Source organism: Hesperophylax consimilis, chromosome 1, assembly GCF_061612785.1.
Source record: "Hesperophylax consimilis isolate HC1 chromosome 1, BYU_Hcon_1.0, whole genome shotgun sequence".
Lineage (NCBI taxonomy): Eukaryota > Metazoa > Arthropoda > Insecta > Trichoptera > Limnephilidae > Hesperophylax > Hesperophylax consimilis.
Genome location: NC_142836.1, coordinates 7,483,950 through 7,507,128, shown reverse-complemented (window position 1 = coordinate 7,507,128; position 23,179 = coordinate 7,483,950). Strand labels below are relative to the sequence as shown.

General features: G+C 32.3%; 1 protein-coding gene across 2 annotated transcripts in view; it reads right to left on the bottom strand.

Annotated features, from left to right (window-relative positions):
- The window catches only part of LOC149426207 (uncharacterized), a 176,412-nt gene extending 153,969 nt beyond the window's left edge, over nucleotides 1-22,443 (bottom strand). The window contains exon 1 of one of the 2 annotated variants that reach the window (XM_089636009.1): nucleotides 21,289-22,443. The gene's annotated coding sequence lies outside the window, so the exon portion shown is untranslated. The remainder of the gene's footprint in view (nucleotides 1-21,288) is intronic. The other variant, XM_089636003.1, reaches the window with a different exon arrangement.
- Nucleotides 22,444-23,179: the final 736 nt, after the last annotated feature.

Here is a 23,179-nt window from a genome sequence, read left to right as displayed (position 1 = left end):
ACATATTTTTTTTAATCAAATAAATCTTAGGAAAGAATAAAAATAACCTATTGTTTGTTTGCATGTTATTTATTATTTTAATATAATTTTCATATTTTTTTCTTATTTTTATCTTTTTCTGTCATTTGTTTTTTGTCTTTTTAACACGCCGTAATTTTTTTTTATTCTTATTTAATGAAATAATTTAATGTAATGTAAATAATTGACATAACATTCCGTAACCATTTAGTAATTTATCACATATTTTTTTTAATCAAATAAATCTTAGGAAAGAATAAAAATAACCTATTGTTTGTTTGCATGTTATTTATTATTTTAATTTAATTTCTATTAATTTTCATATTTTTTTCTTATATTAATATTTTTCTGTTATTTGTTTTTTGGTTTTGTTTTTTTATCATACTACTTTGAAGTAAGTACCTACAGACATATCAAAAAACTATATCATACTCAAATAAGTTATGCATGTAAAATAACATAGTAATTAATAAAATTATAACCTTATTTAATTATAATTTTACTGATATAAAATATTGCTACTTTCTAAAAATCTCTTCAAATTATTCGTAATCCTGTTAAAAACGGGATTGCAGGCCCTAAACGATTGAATTAATTTTTGTAATTAATTTATTCATATTAAACTTTTTGTAAAAAAACACGTGTTTCGCATTTCGTCACTATTTACAAGTCAAATGCAGGTGCATGATCAAGTGTTCCGATAATATATATATATATATAAATAAATATTTTTTTTTTAAGAAAGACATACATTCTCAGATTACGCATAGCCCGACAATATATGAAAAATTCCTGCTAACATGCCAAAAATGTTTCATGTGTTGTGATGGAGGAGCCAGACGAGGAATTGAACACACGACGCCTGGGTGGAATCCAAACGCGATGCCAACTCAGCCACTCAATTCGGAAAGTACTTTTACATTTTATTATGAAGCGGCTTGCTGTCCCGTTTTTAACAGAATTTTATTAAAACAGCATTACTCATTTTTCTATATCTTTAACGACGAAAACGAATAATTTTCACCGAATTTCCTGTGCCATTATCTTACAGTAGACAGTGAGACTTTAAAGTGGTGTTAACCATTAAAAAATATGAAATATTTTACTCTGTCTGATTTCTCAATGAAGCATGGAAAACACTTTTTACCCTACGAATAAACTGGTTTTCAGGACTGGATTCCCATGCAATAATTTCAAAGAAGGCATTCCTTTGTGAGTGCAGTAAACCGATTATAAAGTTTGGACGACATAAATAAGTCAATCACTTTCTTCTGAATCGTCAATTGCCGCACATACGTCAGGTTGAATAATACGATATATAATTGGATTCAATACAGGTGTACCGCAGACATAATTGGCAAGAGCTGAGGAAATTAACACGCACGAAGGAAGTATGGAATTGGCTTGGAAAGCGTGGAATGAATCGAAGAATCTGTAAGACGAGTTGTCATATTTTAAATGAGATTGTTATCAATATAAATAATGGAACGGTGGGTAATGAAGCCTAAAGTAGAATATTTTTTTTATTAATCGAGGTGAGATTTAAAGGCGCCTCCTAAAGGTTTACTAGCGAATTTTGAGTAGGTAAAACCATAAAAATTTCTTAAAATATATCCATTCAGCTTCATAACAAATGTAGGTTTTTTATCTTCATTTGGGAGGTGAGAATGGGTACCACCGCCCCGGGTACCATTTATTGGATAACCAAAACCCCTGCCATAGTGGTTCATTACATTTGGTGACTTAGCACTGGTGCCCGGTTTCATGGGGTGAGGTTTCTCCAGATCTTGACGGCGGATGCATTTGCCCACCTTCTGTGAGGCGGATCGGGAGAGACTGGTTGAGGGAGACCTTTCGATCTCTCCAGCCGGACTCTCGCGACTCATCATTTTGAACTGCAGTGGTAGGTATGGATCCATACGTCTTTCACTCCTGGACACATTGACCCCTAGGTACCTACCCACTCCTTATACCTTTTTCCTTCCCATAACGTCTTCTCCTTTATTTCCTATTATTTCTCAAGCAATAATTATTAGCCTGAAACACTCATCCACATTGAAAAATTTCCTGATAAAAGATACATGACGCCAACGGGTCTTGAACCCGTGACCTTTCGATTTCCGGTCGACAGCTCTGACCACTGAGCTATGGCGGCTTATCTCTTATCCGCGAAATAATTCAACATATACTAGTGTTTCATTCAACAATTACTGCTTGTTACATTTTTTCACCTGAAAACAACCTACTTTATTTTATATGAGAAAGGCATTGTAAGTGCTAACTCTCTCACTAGATGGCGTCGAGACAAATTGTCTACATTTTTTGGTGAAGATACAAGAACTTGTCAAATATTAATTATTATTTTTTTGGTAAACTAATGTTTAAGACAAGATGTTTTATGAATAGCACAAAGGGTAACAATAATAATAATTTTTTTTTTTTTCAAGCAATAATTATTAGCCTGAAACACTCATCCACATTGAAAAATCTCCTGATAAAAGATACATGACGCCAACGGGACTTGAACCCGTGTCCTTTCGATTTCCGGTTGACAGCTCTGACCACTGAGCTATGGCGGCTTATCTTTTATCCGCGAAATAATTCAATATTTGAAATATTTCAATTCTTGCTTGATGTGGCTCCTACACAACATCTTGAACTTTCCAATTGGGGCAGACTTAAGGTTTTCCGGTAGCGCGTTATAGTATTTCATCCCTTTATATAATATACTATTCTGAGTGTTCGCCTTGTCCTTTTTTGGTAGCCTGATTTCATTGGACGTCCTAGTTTTATGTTTGTGTATGTTCTTGTTGTATACAATTTTATTTGAAAAATGTTTTGTTAGCAGGTTGTTTACTATTTTGTGTAAAAATATCATCGTGTTCAAGATCAACATCTGTTTCACCGTTAGCCAATTTAGTTCTTTTAACATTTTATTTATTTTTGAATATCTATTACGTCTGAGTATTGTTCTCATTGCCCTATCTTGGAGAATTTGAAATTTATTTTGCTCTCGATCGTTACATAGGAAAAGGATAATTGAGCAATAATTAAAATGTGGAGCAATGTTATTGAGTTATGTTATTTAATTGAGAAATGCAGTTATAAATGGTGATTGCAGTTTTTTCGGACAGTTTTTGGAGAATTTTTCCCAAAAAAGATATCTTTTTTAATTTTCTTTTGGGTATATTTAGCATGTTTGTTAAAGTTGAGTTTGGAATCTATTAAAACTCCTAAGTATTTTATATCGGTAACATTTTCAATAATTTCTTTGTGACTATAAGTTGGAGAAACCTCGAATAACATAATATTTCTACGAGAAATTTTAAACAGTGTTAGACTATTGGGGTTTGAACTCTGCTTACATTAGACTGACCGCTCAAAATCACTATGTTTTTCTACAAAATTGCATTATTAGTTAACCATGGTTTTAATGTATTTATCTCACAAAATACCATTGATCTGAAACTTTCAACAAAATGATTGCCATAATCGTGATTCGTCAAGTCTTGTCAATTCATTTATTCATATACGAACAAGCCCAGTTAAATTATTGGAGAGCGTAACCTTATGTCGAGTGCGAGTATTTGAGGACATGAATAATTCAAGATCGTTATGAGGACAATCATATGAAACCCGACGGAGAGAAGAGGCTGCAATCTGTGATGACGCATCAGACAATGATGAATAATATGCAAAACGAACCTGCCTACCTTCATGCATATATTGCGAAATTTTATATATTTAAAATATTTGTAAAATTCCATAACTTATAACTTTCTTATTATGACGAGGATATGTATGACCTCCGATGATATTCCACTTTCTATGGGCTAAACTCAGAGAAAGAGGAATATCATCGGAGGTCATATGTATCCTCGACTCGTGGCACAGACAGAAGGAAAACCTAGTAAGATGGAAGGATGATTTTTCCGAAACTTTCCTCCTAAAGAGTGGCGTCAGACAGGGAGGATGCATGTCATCGATACTGTTCAATCTGTACATGGACGAACTCACCGAAAGGCTAAACAATGTAGGAGTAGGCTGCCACATCGGAGGACAGTGTCTGAATAACGTCAGTTATGCGGACGATATGGTCCTGATGGCACCATCTATAAGGGGACTGCGCATTCTTCTGAAAATCTGTGAAGAGTATGCTGAAGAAACAAATATGTTATATAACCCCGCTAAAACGGCTATATTGGTCATAAAACATGGGCAAGGCCCGGAAAATATTCCTCCAGCTACTTTGAATGGTGTGAACTTGAAGGTGACCGAAGGAACTAAATATCTTGGACACATTATCACCAGTAATCTGATGGACGATGATGATATCGATAGACAAAGGCGAGCTCTCAGCGTTAAAGCAAACATGCTCAGTAGAAGATTTCGCCTTTGCAGTACCGCAGTAAAAAGGACGCTCTTCCTTTCCTTCTGCGCAACGTTGTACACGTGCGAACTATGGGCAAACTACAAAAAGAGTAGTATAGAAAGATTACGGGTCCAATACAACAACGCCTTCCGCACAATGTTTTGTCTCCCCAGATACTGCAGCGCTTCCCGTATGTTCACGGAGGGGCGAGTTCCCGGATATGCAGCCCTTATTAGATCCAGGGTGGCAGGAATGAGGGAAAGGATAAGAAGCTCTGGAAATATCCTCACTATGGAAGCCCGCCTCACTCTATCCTCCAGCATTGACGCACACTGGAGAAAAATACTAGCGCCTAACATAGTCACGGCTCCCTAAAGGCTTCAACTTTCTATTATTCTATTTATTTTATCATTTTATTCTATTTTATTTTCAATCTATTCTGTTTTCTTTTCTTTGTTTTTCTGTTCTATCTTTTTGTTTTTGATTATATATTTTTTTGTATCTCTATATGGAATGTGTGGGACTGAACTAACCTCCCCACATACCGGAATAAACACTTTTATTTATTATTATTATTATTATGAAATTTAACTTTAAAATATTCTAATGAAATTTTATCGCCGTGAGAGTTTTATTTTTACACAGCTTAAAAAAAGTCCCGGAGACATTACGACTGTAGCATCCCAAATTTGGGGAATGTTGTAAGGCAGAAGAAATGAGAGAGTAATGAAATGAGACGAGGTATTAGAAGGTTCGATAGTTAGTTAGCTATTCGGATACGATCAATAAATACGGCTAAAGCCATTTCTAGCAAAGTTTTGATTCTGTGCGTTGGTCTCTCACCAGGGCACCTCCCTCCCGTTAATCCGTTAAAACTCTGACGATTCTCCGCTTAAATTTCATATTCAAAACTGTGTTTCAATATCATTATGTAATTAACAAAAAACGGGGTGGCCATGTACGATACAGGCGAATGGAAAAGAGACAGAGCGCGTGATAAAAGGGAAGGAATCAGCTGGTGGCAACTTACTTTCCATTTTAATATATATAAGAAAGGCATTTCTAGTGTTCTTCTCAATTATATGCTTAGTAACTACATAAAAATGCATAAATTATTTTAGATTTCTTTAGAATTATTAAACATTCCACACATTCAGCACGGTTTTCTTGGGTTGGTAGTTTTCAAGTCAGATTGTTTAAATTATTTTTTTCTAATCCTTATGCAATTTGGCTTGGAAACGCTTACCAAATATTTTTTGCATTAAATTAGTGTTGAAAAAAAATACCACCAAAATCAATTGATTTTAAATTAACCAAGTGCATCGAATAAAACCTTGAGATATATTTAACTAAGCATTCATACTTATCGACACATTGGATCTGCATACCAAGAGAATTAGATCATATTATTTTAATTAATAAGTATGTAAATTATATACTTCTTTTATTTTGGTTAATGAATTTATAATTGTTTAGTTGCGCAGTTTTTTATGGGTATCAAAATATTAATTGATTATCTTTACCTTCCGGCAGGTAAATGCTGTATTTATTTATAATGAACGGGATCTCGATTTATAAAATCCAAATAAGTAATGGACAGTGAGAAAAATCTGCATAACATCAATCGTTTTAATCGGTAGGTACATACAATTTTTTTTTCCATTTGATCAGCTTATGACTCATGACACTGACGTGAAAAAGTAATTGCCTTTGGGTGACAAACTCGAATTTTTAATTAACTATTTCATATCAAAACTGAAGCCCACAGCTGTCCGATTCTGGATATTGACAAGAAGATAATATGCAATTACATAATATAGTTTTATTACCATTGATTATAACCAGAGATGTACAAAATGGGTACCCAAAACCATTTGAAATGCAAAATGGAAATGGGTCAAAACTTTTCCATTTGAAAATGCAAAATGCAAAATGGTTTTTAGAAAAGCATTTCAAATGCAAAATACCTATTTTCAAAATGCATTGAAAATGCAAAATGGTTTCTCAGGTCAAACAATCAAAATAATTATAGAATTTTTAAACAATTTTGTCATTTAATAATGGACATCAATGTAGAACAAACATATTACATGATGGTAAATCCAAAAAAAAAATTGTTTCATGTGACTACAGATTATGAAACAACAAAAAATTTGCGCGGGACTAATGTTGCCAACGTAAAAATATAGAAATTGATATCTAACATTTAATATTACAGCGTCATGGCCCCATGTTCAGTATTTGAATCAGTATTTTTTGTAATGGTATCACTCAATTGCCAGGGCTCCTACCAGGGAGCAACTTGACAAATGTAAATTATCTCTCATAGCGAGGTTGAGGACCGACTGATATTTGGGGCTTATGAAAAAAAGATGAGTGGAGATAGTAGGAAGAATGTTGCAAAAAAGCATTTAAAATGCAAAATGGAAAATACCCATTTTGCATTTTGCATTTCCATTTGAAATGGATTTATTTGAAATAAAGCACATCTCTGATTATAACATGACCCTGGATAAGTGCAATCACAACAAAACAAATCTCTATTGTATCCTTTTTTGTCAATGATAATCGTGAGGTTTCTTGAACGTAGTTTCTGATTTTGTTGTTTTATAATTTAACAAGATAAGTTTAAGTATAGATTGGTAGGCTGAGGTTAAGCTAGGTAAGTAGACATTAAGAAAGGGTTGTAATTTGATTGAAATAAGAATTTTAATTAATTTAAAATATATATATGTATTTCTTGCTAGAGCAATCCCGATGAGTTACGAAACTCATTGTAAGACGAAAGGAACTAACAATACACAGGTGGAAGTTAATAGGTACAATTTTACATTAGTGTTTTGATATCAAAATTATAAGTATCACATACGAAACAGGTACAAAAGTAGAAAGGAGAGGTTAAGTATAACAAACAAGAAGAAACAAAAAAGAAACAGACAGGGATATACACATAAGCACTAAGCCAAGGTAGGAATTTACAAGAAGGTACTTACCTACACAGACGAATACAGGGGATAGGAAAGGAGAGAGAAAGAAAAAAGACAAAATACCACACGACAAGATTGTGTGTGTTGATAGGAAGTTGGTACCAGAGACAACTGAACGAGACTGAACGAACCAATAGCTATTTTTTTACTAATAGGGAAATCATTTACTAAATCGGCTAGATATTAATGCGCATCATTTTGAGAACTGGCTAAACTAACCTATCCACATTTTTATCTTCTCTCTTTGCACTAATTATAGAGACATGACTGGATGGTAAGAATTAATATATTATGAAGTGTTGCTTCAGTGAGATTGAACCAAAGGCGTCAACTTTTACTTTTATCAAGCCGTTTGATATGTGTCATTTTTTTGTGACCAGGTTGACAGGTGTGACATTAATTCATACGCTGGTGATCTTAATATTACCGGCATTGGATGTGTACCGCAAGGCTGTCTAAAATGTAACAGCAGATTTCATTCTTATATTATAAGGCTTTTTGAAAAATGAAAGTGTTCTAAAGAAGATGTTTGTTGAGGTGCTATTACATTGAATAAAAATGGATACTTTTTTATGATACAAAAAAAAAAAAGAAAAAAAGGTTACGAACTAGGAAGATAAAAGCATGATTATAAAGGCAATGGGGTGAAAAGTACTGAAAAATCACGCTAAGGCATGTGTTTTTGATTTGAAAATATTTGTGCCAAAACCAATCAAAACATAACGTTTATTTTGGAGACGTTTTTTGCGTTTTTGTAAAAACTGACGGCCGATATTAATCGAGATTAGGAGTATGTGATTTTGTCCTATTCGGAATGTTACACGCCGAGGTGGTCAAGAGTCGAAATAGTATACGAATACCTACTTAATTACTTATGAAAGAATTATAGATAAATAAAAAGATTATTTCAGAACAGCGCGGAAAGAATTAAAAAATAACCCAATAAATTACATATAATTTTTTTTGTATATATAACCAACTTTTCCTTTCTTAGCCTATAGTTAGGCATAACCGGATATGACATGTCAGCGATTAAGTTCTTCCGGTATAAAAAATTGCGAGAAGTTATAATAATTACTGACTTCTTTGAAAACCACGTACCGTGCTCCACTCTTCTCAGAAAAAATGTAACAGTCCTGAATTATTTCTACGAGAAAAGATGCATAGCAATTTAAACGAGCAGAAAAACAGTTTCTTCCACGAAAGCATTCAATGATGCTCAAATAATGAGAATGATCACTGAATTCTTTAAGAGTCGCATCGAGTTGTACAGAAAAAACAAAGTACAATCGCTTGGGACACGTCAAGATTGAATTGCATTAAATTGTGCATGATGATGTAAGGGGCGCTTCAACAATACAGAGTGCATAAAAATCACGTAAAATTCAGGAACCTTGTAAAAAAGTACAGTGTCCGAAATAAATATTTTTAAGGGATGTTTGGAAATGATTTGACTTCTTTTTCAAAATTAGTTTTTGCTAGTTTTGTAAGTGAGGATCAGATACTACACGTGCTGCCGGTCATCGCTGCATGAATATTTTCCAAATGCAGTGGTTTATTTGTATCGCCTTGTTTACATTAGTTCAGTGCAGTCGCTCGCAATTTGGATTACTTTGCATTCACCTATTGATGCAATTCAAAATAACAAACACGAGCAAGAGAACAAATAGATTGTCGATCTATTTATTCCGTTCTGAGTTATTAGGATAACTGAGGTCACGTGTCTCCAAATCATTACGAATTCGTAAGTGGGCATTGTAAAGCTACCTAAACTGTCACTTCACCTTAGGTCAAGATTATGAAGTATCCAGAACTCGTTAAAGACTTCATCGACTTCATGGCGATGAAATGAATTTATTTCCAATTCTATGACGCTTGATCTTTTGATAGTTGATTCGCGGGACAGTTGATCTCTATGCTAGTTGATCCTTGGACGCTTGATTCCCAAATGGATTTTTACCTACTTACAGTTCTCTAGTAACATACCTATACAGCTAAGTTATACGACCCCTAACAAAATACGGGCAGACGTTTTGGTAAAAATTCCACATCCAAATATTTTGCTATCAATAATGACATAATTATATGTGCAGTTGCGCTAAACACCATAGGTATACCTACTTGCATTATAACTCAAGTATCCTCGACGAGTTATTCAGAGAAGATATAATAATAATAATAATAATAAAAAAATTATTTCACATAATCATACAATAAAACATGCGGAAACTTTGACTAGCCAACTAGGAATGGATCCTGTTTTAGGCCAGTCAATATACTGCCGAATAATAAAATATGACATACTCATATTAGCAGTCTGGTCAGCGGAAATACTAAAAACTACCTACACATAATATAACCTCGTCCCGATGGATCAACTGTCCCAGGAACGAATTGTCCGGGTATCAACTATCCGGGGAATAAACTGTCCGGGAAATCAACTATCCGGGAAATCAACTATCCGGGGAATCCACCATAACAGAAATATAAGTTACCACATAGAAAGTGACCCGCAAAAATATGGAGAACATACAAAAAAAATCTGATTCGTAAAACACGAGCAAATATTAATTGGTCTTTTTAAAAAACCTTACCGCGAATAATGAATTTTCTTTCGTCGAAGAGACTTTTCTTTGGAGGCATTAAAAATAATTATTATTACGAGGCATCAAAGAGTTATAACGGCGTGTTTTCGAAAGCGAACAAAAGCAGTATTTGCGATTTATTTTATATAACTGTCAATAATAATTTCTTTATGAACGATCATTCGAAAGCAAATGTCCATTAATACAGAAATAATAATAATAGTTTAAAAAATGTTTTTATTATTAAAATTCCCGTGTTGTTAAAAGCTTCGCGCAATAATAGGTGCTTCGGATTAGAAAATATCGAAGACCGTATTAAATAGCGTTATTTGACATGAAATGATTCGGTTCTTACTTATTTATTGGTATATTTCCTTTATAATCAGATTTAGATTTTTTGCTCTTTTTCACAGAGCGCACGTAGGTACTTACTTGTACGTGCAATCTAAAATTCCTAACTGCATAAGAATTTATAGTTGCTCGTTACTCGCATTTCCAGAGTATTTTCTTTGTTTGCAGTAGCCATTAAAAAGGTTTGGTCAACGGCTTTTATATTGTAAATAAATAGTTTAAAAAATCATAACTGGCATCGCTTATTCACGGAGACAACTTATTGATATTAAATACTGTTAATTTATTAAAAATCTGGCCAAATTATTTGTTTTCCTGATAAAAATCGGACTGCAGGCCTATAACGAACGAATTAAAAAAATTCTAACAAAGTATCAGTCAAATGCAAATATTTTATGAGGACGGCGGAACACGTGTTCATACAAATACTGATATTGATATGGACACATTCCGTCATGATACTTATTAGAAAAAGAACACGTTTTATCGAAATATTCTCAAAGACTAATATTTTTTATCAGGAAGTTGCATGCTGTCACTTTTTTAACAGGATCATTTTTCTCGGTGTAAACTGTATAATGGCGGAAGGAAAGTAAAAACCTTCTCAAGAAAGTTTTTATGATAGCCTCAAAAAGCTTGTGTTGTGATGTATTATTAAAATAGGTAAGTTCGTTTAAATGATGATGTATTTTTGTTACACGTTTTTGCTTAATTAGAGTTACAATGAAGCAAGTTCCCTCCTGATTAGCAGTATTTTTCATGAATCGTTTGGTATCCACAAACCATAGATTGTAAGTTAAATCTGCTAAAGTTAATTGTTATTTAATGTAAACCAAAAGTCACTCTTGGCACTTTTTCTAGGATTTGTCGTAAATGATATAGTATTGGTTGAAAGAGATTTTTTCAAAACTGAGAGTTCTTCTCATCTGAAATATTGCAGTCAATAAAAATGCTCCCCGACATCAAAGGCGTAGAACTCTACAAAGGACGTCATCGAATCAATGTTATTTGTTTATCAGACTGATGAATGGCTATATACATTATGATTTAAAGCCTTGTCAAATACTGCTCCAAATAACAACATTTCTCAATAACCGGATTGGCCGTTTCTTGTCTTTCCGATTTCACAATTTTTAATGAGTTTTTTTTTTAATTCGCAAATTAAATAAAAACATAGGTGTTATCAAAAAGTAAAAAAAATTAAAAACATTTTCTAAAGACATGTAGGGAGTCATAAATGTTTGACACTAAAACAAATTTGATTTAAATTGTTCTGCATATATTGTAGACAGAAACACGTATAATGTGGGTATATTCTTTGTATGATAATTGCACACGTTTGTTTATCCAACGTGTATGAGATTGACCAGTTCATTACTTTTGCTGGAACGGTTCTTTACAAAGATGCTGACAAAAGCAAAGCATAACTAGACTACTTTTTTATCACCCGCCTATCAAGCAGGTAGATCTTATAGACGCGCCAACGAGAGATGACGTTAATTCACTCATAAAATAAAATCACAATTTTTAACAAGGTGTTACTTAGGTACGTTTTATTATCAACTTTAACAGGAGATATTTAATATATCTGCAGCAAAATTATAGTTTTTTTGTTTGTTTGTGATATTCTTACTTTGTCTTAAATTTACTCTGAATATTTGACACGTTTTCTCTAAACGGTCTAATTTTTCAATCGCTACCTGTTTATGTGTACTTTTATCTGAGTATCACATAAGAGTTTTTCAGCATACAGCCATTGTGGTACCCTAAATTGGGACGATAGGCGAAAAAACATACGAGAAAGTAGTCAAGAGGAGGGTATGAAAGCTTTTAAATTCTCTGACCATTAAAGAATGTTGGCACCATTTCAAGGAAGCTTGTGATTCTGATATTCATTCTCAATAAACTGCCCGAAAGTATTTTTATTCACAAATTGACATGGTTGATTACCAAATACGTACCAACCAATGCTAAATATATTTTGTTTCATTGTCCCAAGAAATAAGTAAAGGCTAACACTTCACCTAATCATACAACCAAAATAAATCAAACAGACAAGCACAATAAACCTAAACATCATAAAAATATGCTACCTTTGACAAAGCTTTGAACCATAAAAGTCGCTGAAAACCCTTTATTAAATAAAAAGCCTCAGCACAGGATCTCCTAGTGAGGAGAACTAAGAAAATAAGATATTTTATATGGTATAAATATTTCACGTTACTTATATCTTGCATATTATCTTCATCAAGCCTCAAAATTATAAAGCAATTATGTAATTTTAACGAACGTAATTTGAATGTTTTTTGATAAATCATGATGAATCTTCAGTTGGCAGTCGCATAGAGCCAAGAAGGTACGTGGTGGATAGATAAGTAGGTGTGGTCTGGGAGTGGACAGAGGCTGCGGTCACTTTTACCACCGCCCGGACGTCCATCTGACAGGTTGTCACTAACTGGTTCACTCACTTTCCATGTCATAATGACAACGGCCACGGCTGCTCGTGCGTTTGAAACACTACACCACCAAACAAAGTACCAGCAAACATATACAATTAATATACTTATTACTAGAGTTGCAGTTATTGGGTGGAGCACATCTTTGGTTCCCGGGCCTTAAAGATATTACATTATATATGTTATTATTAAATCAACTCATTGTTTAACCATGTTGCTAACAAATGAAACTATGAAAGATTAATGTACAAGATAACATCATTTATCAAATCCGACAGTTATATGTATTGTACATACTAATACTACCTACCATTTAGTAGGATTTCTTTTATTTATAAAATTATAACGGTTCGTTTCTACGACTGTTTCTTGAGTTCAACAGCTCGACAGTGGAAGGATTTGCCGGTATTTGGGTTTCCTTCCTCTTACAACTTGAGTCTGTTCATCACCCATATTCACTTCTTCTACTTAAAAAGTCCCTCCACACAGCATCTCCAAACATGAAATAGGTCCTGAGAGAAATTATTTTCCTTAAGGCCTCTTGTGTTAATGATAAAAAACATTTGTTTTCTCCAATACACAAAAAAGGTTAATTTATTGTAAAACTTTAAGATATTAAAATATTCAATTGGTGAAAATGCAATCGCATTTACTCAGATAGTGCAACTTCTAATTAATAATGTTTAGGAAAAAAATATTTCCAATCCCAGAAAATGAAATGTTAAAGATACCATTTTATAAATTGTCACTTATAAAATAAAACAACGTGACTTTGATGATCACGAAGTATTAATAAGTTACCTGTTATCCTGAAAACCCTTGAAAATCATTACTGTGCATTACTCGAGGAAGCCTTATTCAATAATAACAATATTTTGATAATTTCTTTTTTATTACGTTTTGATAAATACTGCGAAGATTTTGGTTCCACCTCTCAATGGTTCGTTTCCCCTGATTATCAATAATGATAACTGATGATTCAGATTTATCACTTTCTGTCTTGCTGCCGATGTAGAGTAACGGCAAGTTTGATGCGGTTCGGAGATAGCCAAAGGAAAAGTCAATAATGCGTATCTCAAATGGTGACGTGAATAAGACTGATTGTGGTACGGTATTTTATCCGTCCGGTCAATTTAAAATGATTTCAAATTTCAGCGTTTACTCATCGCAAGAAACAAAAAAGATTCAGATTTTTTCAGCCCAGGTAATAAAATAAGCACTAGCAGTTAAAAACCCGCTAGGCCCTGCGGGCGGCTCTTGATTGGGCTTCGCCCATTTTAAGTGATATTAAAAACAGTTACATTTAATAGATAGATATTAGGACATTCACAGAGAGAGGGTAAGTATATATATTGCTAAACACGGAACAGGAAGGAGTTAATTAATAATAACATGCTAAATTTACGCATAATAAGAATGACAGTTGTTCGAATAAATGAAATTTTACTTATTTGTGATGGATTATTTCAAATAAAACACTATTATTGACTACATGTCTACAACTGATATTAACTGTTATCGTACCTAATATAATTAGCTCACAGACTTGCAGTGCTTAAATATGTGTTACAACCGTCAATGTCTATAAGTTGAATCAATATCGTTTAGTTTGTCACAATTAAAGATAGTTATAACAAAGTTGACTTAAATAATAGATTATTACATATTGATTAATTGTACCCGTGTTTATGAATAAAAGGAGGGTAATTGTGCGATGAGATTATCAGGCGGTTTAATTAAAAGGTGTTAATTTTACTCCAACAGGTGGTAATTCTTTACCTACAGCTGTTACTGTATCTAATAAAGTTTAAAGTTAGATTATATATACACCTTCATCAGGAGAGTAAAAATCTATTTATAAAGGTAGATTATTACAATATAGCGCCCCTGAGGTGATATCTCACAAAAGCGGCGCTATGCAAATTGTCCAATAAATAAATCAATATAATGTTTAAATTTTATTGTGTATACACCGAAGTCAAAAATTAAATATAGATTGCAATTAGGAAAGAAGAAGTGGAAGAAGGGGGGGGGGTAAGAGTAGGCTGGGTTTATAATAATTAGGAATTACAATATCGTTAGACGGGAAAGACCAGTTAAGTGGGAAAATATTTAAAAGAAAGTTTATAAAAAAATTCTTGTTAATTATATCTGCTTTTATATTAACATGTTTCCTCATTTCTAAGATTCCAAAACTATTTATAGTCAAGTTTTTTAAGACCTGAAAAAAAACAAATAGCATATAACCATAAAAGAATATATTTATAAGACAAATAGCATTTAATAACGGTTATTCTAATAAATTGATAGTTGAAATACTAAATAAAAAAATTAAACATATTCTCTTCAAACGGTCTTTCTAAAGATAGAAATAAACAATAGCGTAGAATTCTGTTTGTGGATAACGATACTTCTAAAATTATATATAAAAACAATCCTGGTACTATTCAACTGGCGTTTTACACTAATAACAATGAAGAAATATATTCTTCATAATAAAGATAGCAAAATTCAAACAAAAAAATCAGGAGTTTAAAAACTCAATTGGGATGAATATAATTTCTTTTACAAAGGTAGAACCAATAGAAACTTTGAAGTCAGAACTAAAGAATATCGCAGGGCTCTAAATGGAAATATTGAATCTGAGTTTGAATAATGATCACACTTTCGATAAAAAATTCAGGTCTTAAAATACTTCACTCAGGATATAAAGCATCGCAAATAAATAATTTTGAAATTTTAGAAATTAGAAAACATGTCAATATAACATCAGATATAATTAATAAACAAAAAAAATATAAATAATACTAAAAAATGCCATTACAAAGTGATAAGCTTCCAGAAGAAATCTTCTTATTAAACGCTTGTTGTAGTCAAATATTGTGAGCTGCATATTTAAATATTCGCGCCATTCATTTGGTTGGGTTTTAGACCGCCAGAGGTCCGCTCTGTCGGCCATCTAATCTATAGCCGTGCGTATCGGCCATTGAAGGATGGCGTGATTTTTTTATAAACGTCAAACATAATCACGTAACTGTGGATAATTTTCACTGTAATGTAATTAATCCAATGGATTATGAACTTTCTAAAACATATTTTCTTCGATATTATCCAAAAATTATATGAGCAGAAACGATGCTTTTGAAGAAATCTCGTATTGTTATGAGGCGATCCTATTTTAGTATGAAATCGTGTCTTAATTTTCAATTTACCCGAAACAGACAATTTTAACTTGACCAATCCGAGGTCCTACATCGTCCAGACGCTGGGACAATAATACTATCAGATGTTAAAAAATAGGACAAACATATCTATTTAGTCAACAAATAAATAAATACATTTTATCAGTGGTGATCATGTGTATAACAAATGGTTAAAATTATTTATAACAATAAGGATGGAATCATAGAATTTGCACAATTGATAAATATATAATAATATTTATAAATCGCTGAAAATTATTGAAAAACCATGCGAAATATGTAAAATCGTCATAAACCCTGAAAAATATGTAAAAACCTTATTTTTGTGTTAAAAAATCAAAAATTGTCTAAAACATGGTAAATCGTCGTGAATCAATGAAAATTATCGGAAAACCATGCAAAATAAGTCAAATTGTCATCAAACCTGAAAAATTATAGATAAACCGAATTAATATGATAAATCGTCGTAAAACCTGAAAAATTGTAGAATAACCTTATTTTTGTGTTAAATTGTGGGAAAACATGAAAAATGGAAAAAAAAAAACATGATCAAATTTAAACGTTCATTTTCGAGTTCTTTGAATGTCCTATTAAGATATCTTATTATATCATTATTGGCCAGTTACTTAAGAATAACAGAACTTGAAAATAAACTTTTAAATTTGAAGAATTGTTCAAATTATCTGAAACAACCCTTCCTAAGACAGTATCGCAGTAGCAGTGGAGTGAATAAACGCGTCTGTTTTCCACCCAGGCGTTTCGAGATCAATCCTTAGCTAACTATGTAAGCCTTTTATCGTTGGACAAGCACCATTTTCAGCGTATATTTTTTTGTAATACAAGTATACTGACAATATTTTGTAATTTTAAATACATTATATTTTTTTAAATATAATATAATTTGCATAAGGATTGTATTAGGACATAGGTAACTATGTACCTATTTAAAACACCATAAACAAAGTTAAATAATTTAATAAAATATCATAAGCTTATGCATAACCCGTGAATGCATGTCTGGTGGATTGAGAAAAAAAGTTGATATGCAAAAAAAATGTCGCTCTCTAAAATGTCACGTAACTAAATAAATATGTTGCGATTTCAAATGTATTTTCCCTGGAAAGATGAGTAATTTCAAGTGCATGGAAGTTTTCTGTACTCTTTTACTCAAATATCATAATAGATCAGTAATGTAAATAATTCAGAGCATGTAATGTTCTTTTAAAAAATGTAAACAGAATGAACACGTTTAACAAAAGAAGACAATGTTTTATGAATATTAATTAATATTACTCGTGATAATAATGGAGGAACAAAAAGTAATGTTTTCTTTTGAGTTTAAGTTTGCTGGGTCAAAGAAAACGTGATGATCCATGAATACTAAATTTATCTTTCATGCATTTTTTGTAAACGGCTTTGTGTTTTCAAAGAATTGCAACGATTGTTGGCAAAACGGTCTTTCGATTTGAAAATAACAAGCGAACTATAAAAGCTTTTTAGAAGGCAAATAACGGTTGTTGCTGCATTGTTTTTACTGGTGTAAAATGATGAACAGAATATCAAATTGCAGACTTTGGGAAACAACTAGAACATCTAAAAAAAAAATTATTACGGTAGAGCGAATAATTTTTTACTTTCCTTTTAAACTCAATTTTTTTTAGTTAACTAAGTTTCGAGAGGGATACCAAGCCAATTAAAAAATATGTATTTAATTATTTTGTACATGAAACGCATTGGACATGCTTCGAAATGTTCACAGCCAATAGTACTTATTATCGTTATTCATTTTTTGGTTACTATGCCGTGTGGCGCTTCCTACTTCACAAAGAAAAATGATAATTGCTAATTTATTAAGAATCTCTTAAAATTATTATCAATCCAGTTAAAAACGGTATTGCAGGTCGTTTTCTGGAAAACTTTTAGTAAATTCCTAAAATATTGGGACACGTGCATGATCATGCATTTCTTGACAATATGCAATGACCAAAATTTTAGATTTTTTTATGAACATGTGTTTGTATCGTTATAATATATTTGTGTTTTACTCAAAGTTTATTAAGAAACCTATCAATTCATTCGTTTAGGGCCTGTAATCCCGTTTTTAACTGGATTTTCAATAACTTAAGAGATTCGTAATAAATTATCAATATTCAATATTAGTCATTTTTCTCCGTGTTCTTGAGTCAATATTTTGAACAATATTACAGTGCCCTGATGATAGTCACCCCACTGTAAGGGGTCCGTAACGTTGGTAATGAAAGAGGAAGCGCGGTATTGTACAATAACTCAAAAATTATTCACTATAATTACGAAACATGTTATTCGACAATTGTAAGAAATAATAGCTAGAAAAAAACGTTGTTAAGAATCTCCCGTTTTATGAAAGTCATTTATTTCTAGTACTTATAAATAAATAATACTTATTTATATTTCTATCAAAATTGATCATTAAAACTATTGGACCAGAGAGATTGAAATAAATAAAATGATTAAATCCTTGAATAAATCAACGCGTATACCAATCGTTTAAACTATTTAATAAATAATCAATGCCCTGGTGATTCCATCACAATTCATTCTTGCAGACAATTTCAGTTATGGGCGATAAAATCACAGTAATAGCCATTCTGCGAAAAGCAAAGGAATATTTGAAGCACCTAGTTATACTAGACACTCGCCAATTCAATATCCTTTGTGTTCAATCGAAGAAACACCACAAATATTCTATGACTAGCTGCTTTTCCTTAGAGAAGCTGTTGAATTAAATACAAGTGGGACTTTACTGAATATGTAATGATCATAAAGTAGAGGTACCAATTGGATTCGGGTTTTATTGATCATTACGTGAACTATGCAGTCATACAAATTTGCTGTGTTTAACAACGAATTTACCATTTACCACAATGTACCTGAACGATGATTTGTCAAAATAGTATTGATATTTTAATGCAAACGCTTAGATGCTATTATAATTTATGTAGTAGGGTGAAGTCAAAATCAAAAAGAGATTTACGACGGGTTGATTCACAGTATTTAGACAGTTAATCAAATCTCTAAATTGATTTGCAATTTCTGTGAAGGTTTCATTCAAGTTTTATTAGTACCTAGGTATATCATTATTGGCCAGTTGCTTCACAAAACTGAAATTACAACAGAACTTGAATAGAACCTTCACAGAACTTGAAAATCAAATTTGAAATTTGTTGAATTGTCTAAATTCTGTGAAAAAAACAGTTCTAAGGCACTTTTTGCTTTTGGCTTCACGACTGTGTTAAAAATATGATAAATTCAACAGAGTTTCAATGTCATCATAAAAAGTATAGCGGTAAATAAATTATTTTGCGAAACTGAAAACCTTAGCCGTTTTCCTAAAAAAAAAATCACATTTAAAAGATCGAGCACTCCTCCACAAAGATATAATTTTTTTTTTAAGTGAATACCGCACAAGAGTCCCAACATCTCCTAATTGTCTGGAGCCAGTGAGACTATGGCATCCTTAAGTAGAATATATTACAAGGCTTAAATTAAAGATGAGGGAAAATAAATGGATAAGAGAAAGATGAGGGAGTATCTGGCTATTCAGATCTTGTCATAAAATATAGCTAAAGCTATTTCAAGCAGCTATTAACGCTGAATAGCAATCTTACACTAGGGTTATACTGAGAGTATCTTCTACTCCGGGAAGTACCGCAAGTATGCTATATATTATTTTTATTGAATAAATTGTGAAATAACACAAATTGAATTTTTCTTGCGCACGCCGGGGTTTGAACCCGCGACTAGTCACGCTAGTAGAGAGTCTAACTCCATCAAGCACGGAGGCCGTCAAATTATCAAGAGGAGGCTATCAAAAACATATTAAAAATATTGTATAAATGTTGCTATTACATTGTAATATTACCTATTTAACTACTTATATTTAAAAAAAATTCAAATACCTTTAAAAGTTTATGTGTAACGCGTAAAAACACCACAATCAAATGGATTCATATCGAATTTACAATGCAATATAATTTCAAAAACTTGTTTTTTTTTATTTACTATTTTTTGATAGGTATTTTTAGCGCGTACATTTTTAAGTAGCTTCAGCTTTTTGTGTGAAATTTAACGTGTTTTGGATGAAACAATGAAGCAAGCTGAAACCGATTAATTATTCACGACCTAATTTACTGAACATTTTATAGTTATATTTGCAAAAGAAACATTGTTAAAGCAACTAAAGTGTTGCCATTCAATGCATTTTCCATAGTTCCGGGATGTTGTGACTTGGGAGCACTTTCTTATAGAAACGGATCTCTTTTCTATCGATGACAATGTTGAGAGGAACCGTTTATAATGATGTATCGAATTGGACAATGCCCTACAGTAAATTGTTGTCGGTATTTTAGTAATATTATATACAATTTATTTTAAACTTTTTGTGGCTAAATTGATCATATTCTTATTTTCTGTGATTTCAAAAGTCGCCTTTCTTATAACAGCTTGCTTTGGTTAGGTTACCCATTAAAATAATCATTGCTTAACTAAACCAACATAAAAATTATTGTTCTTTTAAGTACCTACAAGTTTTATTTATGATATACTTTATTTTTGAGAGGTTGTGTTTTTGTGAAGCACACTGGAATTTCATGTAATGAACTTTTTCAATGGTTATTCCCAATTAATTTAAAATAGTTTAAATATGTAGGTATTATTTTTAAATAAATCGTTAGATTTCTACGCTTATAAATGAAACATGTTTTGGATTTCACATCTTTAACCCCCAAAAAAATATTATTACTCCACTAAGTTCTTATGGGTTAAGGGTTTGGTGTTCATCCGTGCGTTGATGTTTTCTCGGCAAAATTCCAGTGCTTAAATATGTTATGTCACGCAAAACTACACGGCAAAACCTTCCAAAATTATTTGAAACACTTCTTTAAAAATATTCACAGATTGTGGAATATATTTAACTTTAAATTAAAATACCTAAACTGTTATTATCGACAAAACTATCCAGTTCCGCGGCCTTTAAAGAAGTTTTGAAAGAAATTAATAATATTTTTTTATCACCAAAAGGATTAATAACTTAATGATTGATAACATATTCTTTATTTTAATTGCATTTAGAGTTGGTTTAGTTTTATCAATTTTATTATTAAATACCTATTCTCGTCACCTTTAAATGAAGTTTAAAGTTAATTTTGAAATTTAAACCATAAAAGAGTCAATAATTTAATATTGATAAAATGTTCCTTATTTAACAGATTAAAATAGTAGTTACGCACTTAAGCCACTAATTTATGCAGATGAAATAGTGAGGTAAATAAAACTGACCTAAACTAACAGGAACAACCGTTGCAAGCGCGCAGGAAACAGGATGCGTGCCGTAACGCGTAACACGTAACACGTGAAGGAACTGGTCCGTAGGCCGGGGATGTTATTTTTACTTAACACCTCACTATGGAGCTATTACGCAACCCCGTATCTACGATAGCACATAAAAATCAAAAGTTTTCACACACTAAATTGTCTTTGTATTGTCTTAACCGAGAACAATGGAACTAAGGTTGAAATCTGTGCCATAAGTATGAAAAACGACGCGTTTGAGTCTTACTTATCCGTCGCCGGATTGCATCATAACGATACAATATTAAAAGTAAATGTTACAATAATATTTAAATAAATAAATAATTATTATTTCGATTTTTTCAAATTAATTTTACCTTTGGGCACTGCCACCGAGAAGTGCTGACTGTAACATCCGCCGGAAACAAAACTTGAAACAAAAAATTGTTGTTAAAGTATTTAACACTTTCAGCGTTTTCCAATCAAGTTTTTAAAGCACTTAGATACAGGAATGTCGATCAAGTTACGCAGATAAATTATTCACCGTTTTTATTACAAAGTTTTTCTTTTAAAACAATTGTCTTTATCTTTTCATGGAATAAAAATTCCAATCACTCACAATATTTTAATTTTAATTAAAACACTTTTATAAATATTTGAAAAAATAAAGTCATGAACACAATGGGTATATTATAATTTTTATTGTAGAAATTATTATAATCTGTTTGATTGCGCACAAAATTATTGTTTATTTTCACAAGTGGTATTTAGATATTTTAATAAATTTAAATCACAATAGTTGTATTTTATTTTGTTTCACTTGAATTAAGATTTTATTTTTGTCACAGTGAGTTAAAACACCAATACGTATGCAAACCGAATTTGCAAAAAAAACTTTTTAAAATTTGCGTCAATTGTCTACGAATATTTTGTTTTTGCGTTATCAAAAATGGTACGTTTTGAGCGCGTTTTCCAGTAGGAAATTAAAAATTTGGACGCGGAGAACGCGTCACCCCCGTTGGACGTCGCGCACCGCTCTGAGGCGTTATCAGCCCGCTGTGGCCGCAGTGGTACCTACGTACGTAACGTAACGGCAGGCAAGAACGTCGCTAACGAAAAGCTCCGCTAACCCGAGTGAGAGTGGCCGTTATCGCGGCGATACACCTACTGGACTAATTCCCGCACGAGCCCAGGTACAGACTCCCGGAAGACGGAGAGTTTAACTGGAGCGGCGTGGTCCATCGCAGCATCCCTGTCTGGCGGCCGGCGGACGCGAGCTGCGTCCCGCTCCCGCGCCGCGCGCCGGACCACGGATGATTCAATAAAAATCGATATCGCGACACTAGGCGCATGGCTGCGCGGGAGAACGGTCGTGCGCACCAAGCGCAGACATTGCGCATTGCGCTTAAGTTCTCGCGATGCCTTCATCTCTAGGATTTTTTTGATATCACACAGGAACTTGTGCGATCTTAAATTATAAATCACAAATTAAATTACTAGGTAATTCAATAAAAACACCTCTATTCTTTACTAAAAAGCACAGAATATCTACATTATATAATTCAAATATATTTCGAAAATTTTATCGTACTCGTATATTTATAATGTAGATAACATAAATATGAAAGAAAATATAATTTTGACATTAATGTTTTTTTAAAATTTAGGCGTTTCATGCAAATAAAATAAAATGTTTGCACTTTTCATCGTTTTTTTTCAGAAAAAAAAAACAGAAAGTTGGGTATTTTTATTTTAGTATTGCAGCGTGAATATTTTAAAAGGATATTCATATTGTCTCCGTATTATGTATTAATAAAAAAACAAATCGGCAGAAATTTTATATTGTAAGGTGATATTCGCAATAGACGTGTTCATTTTG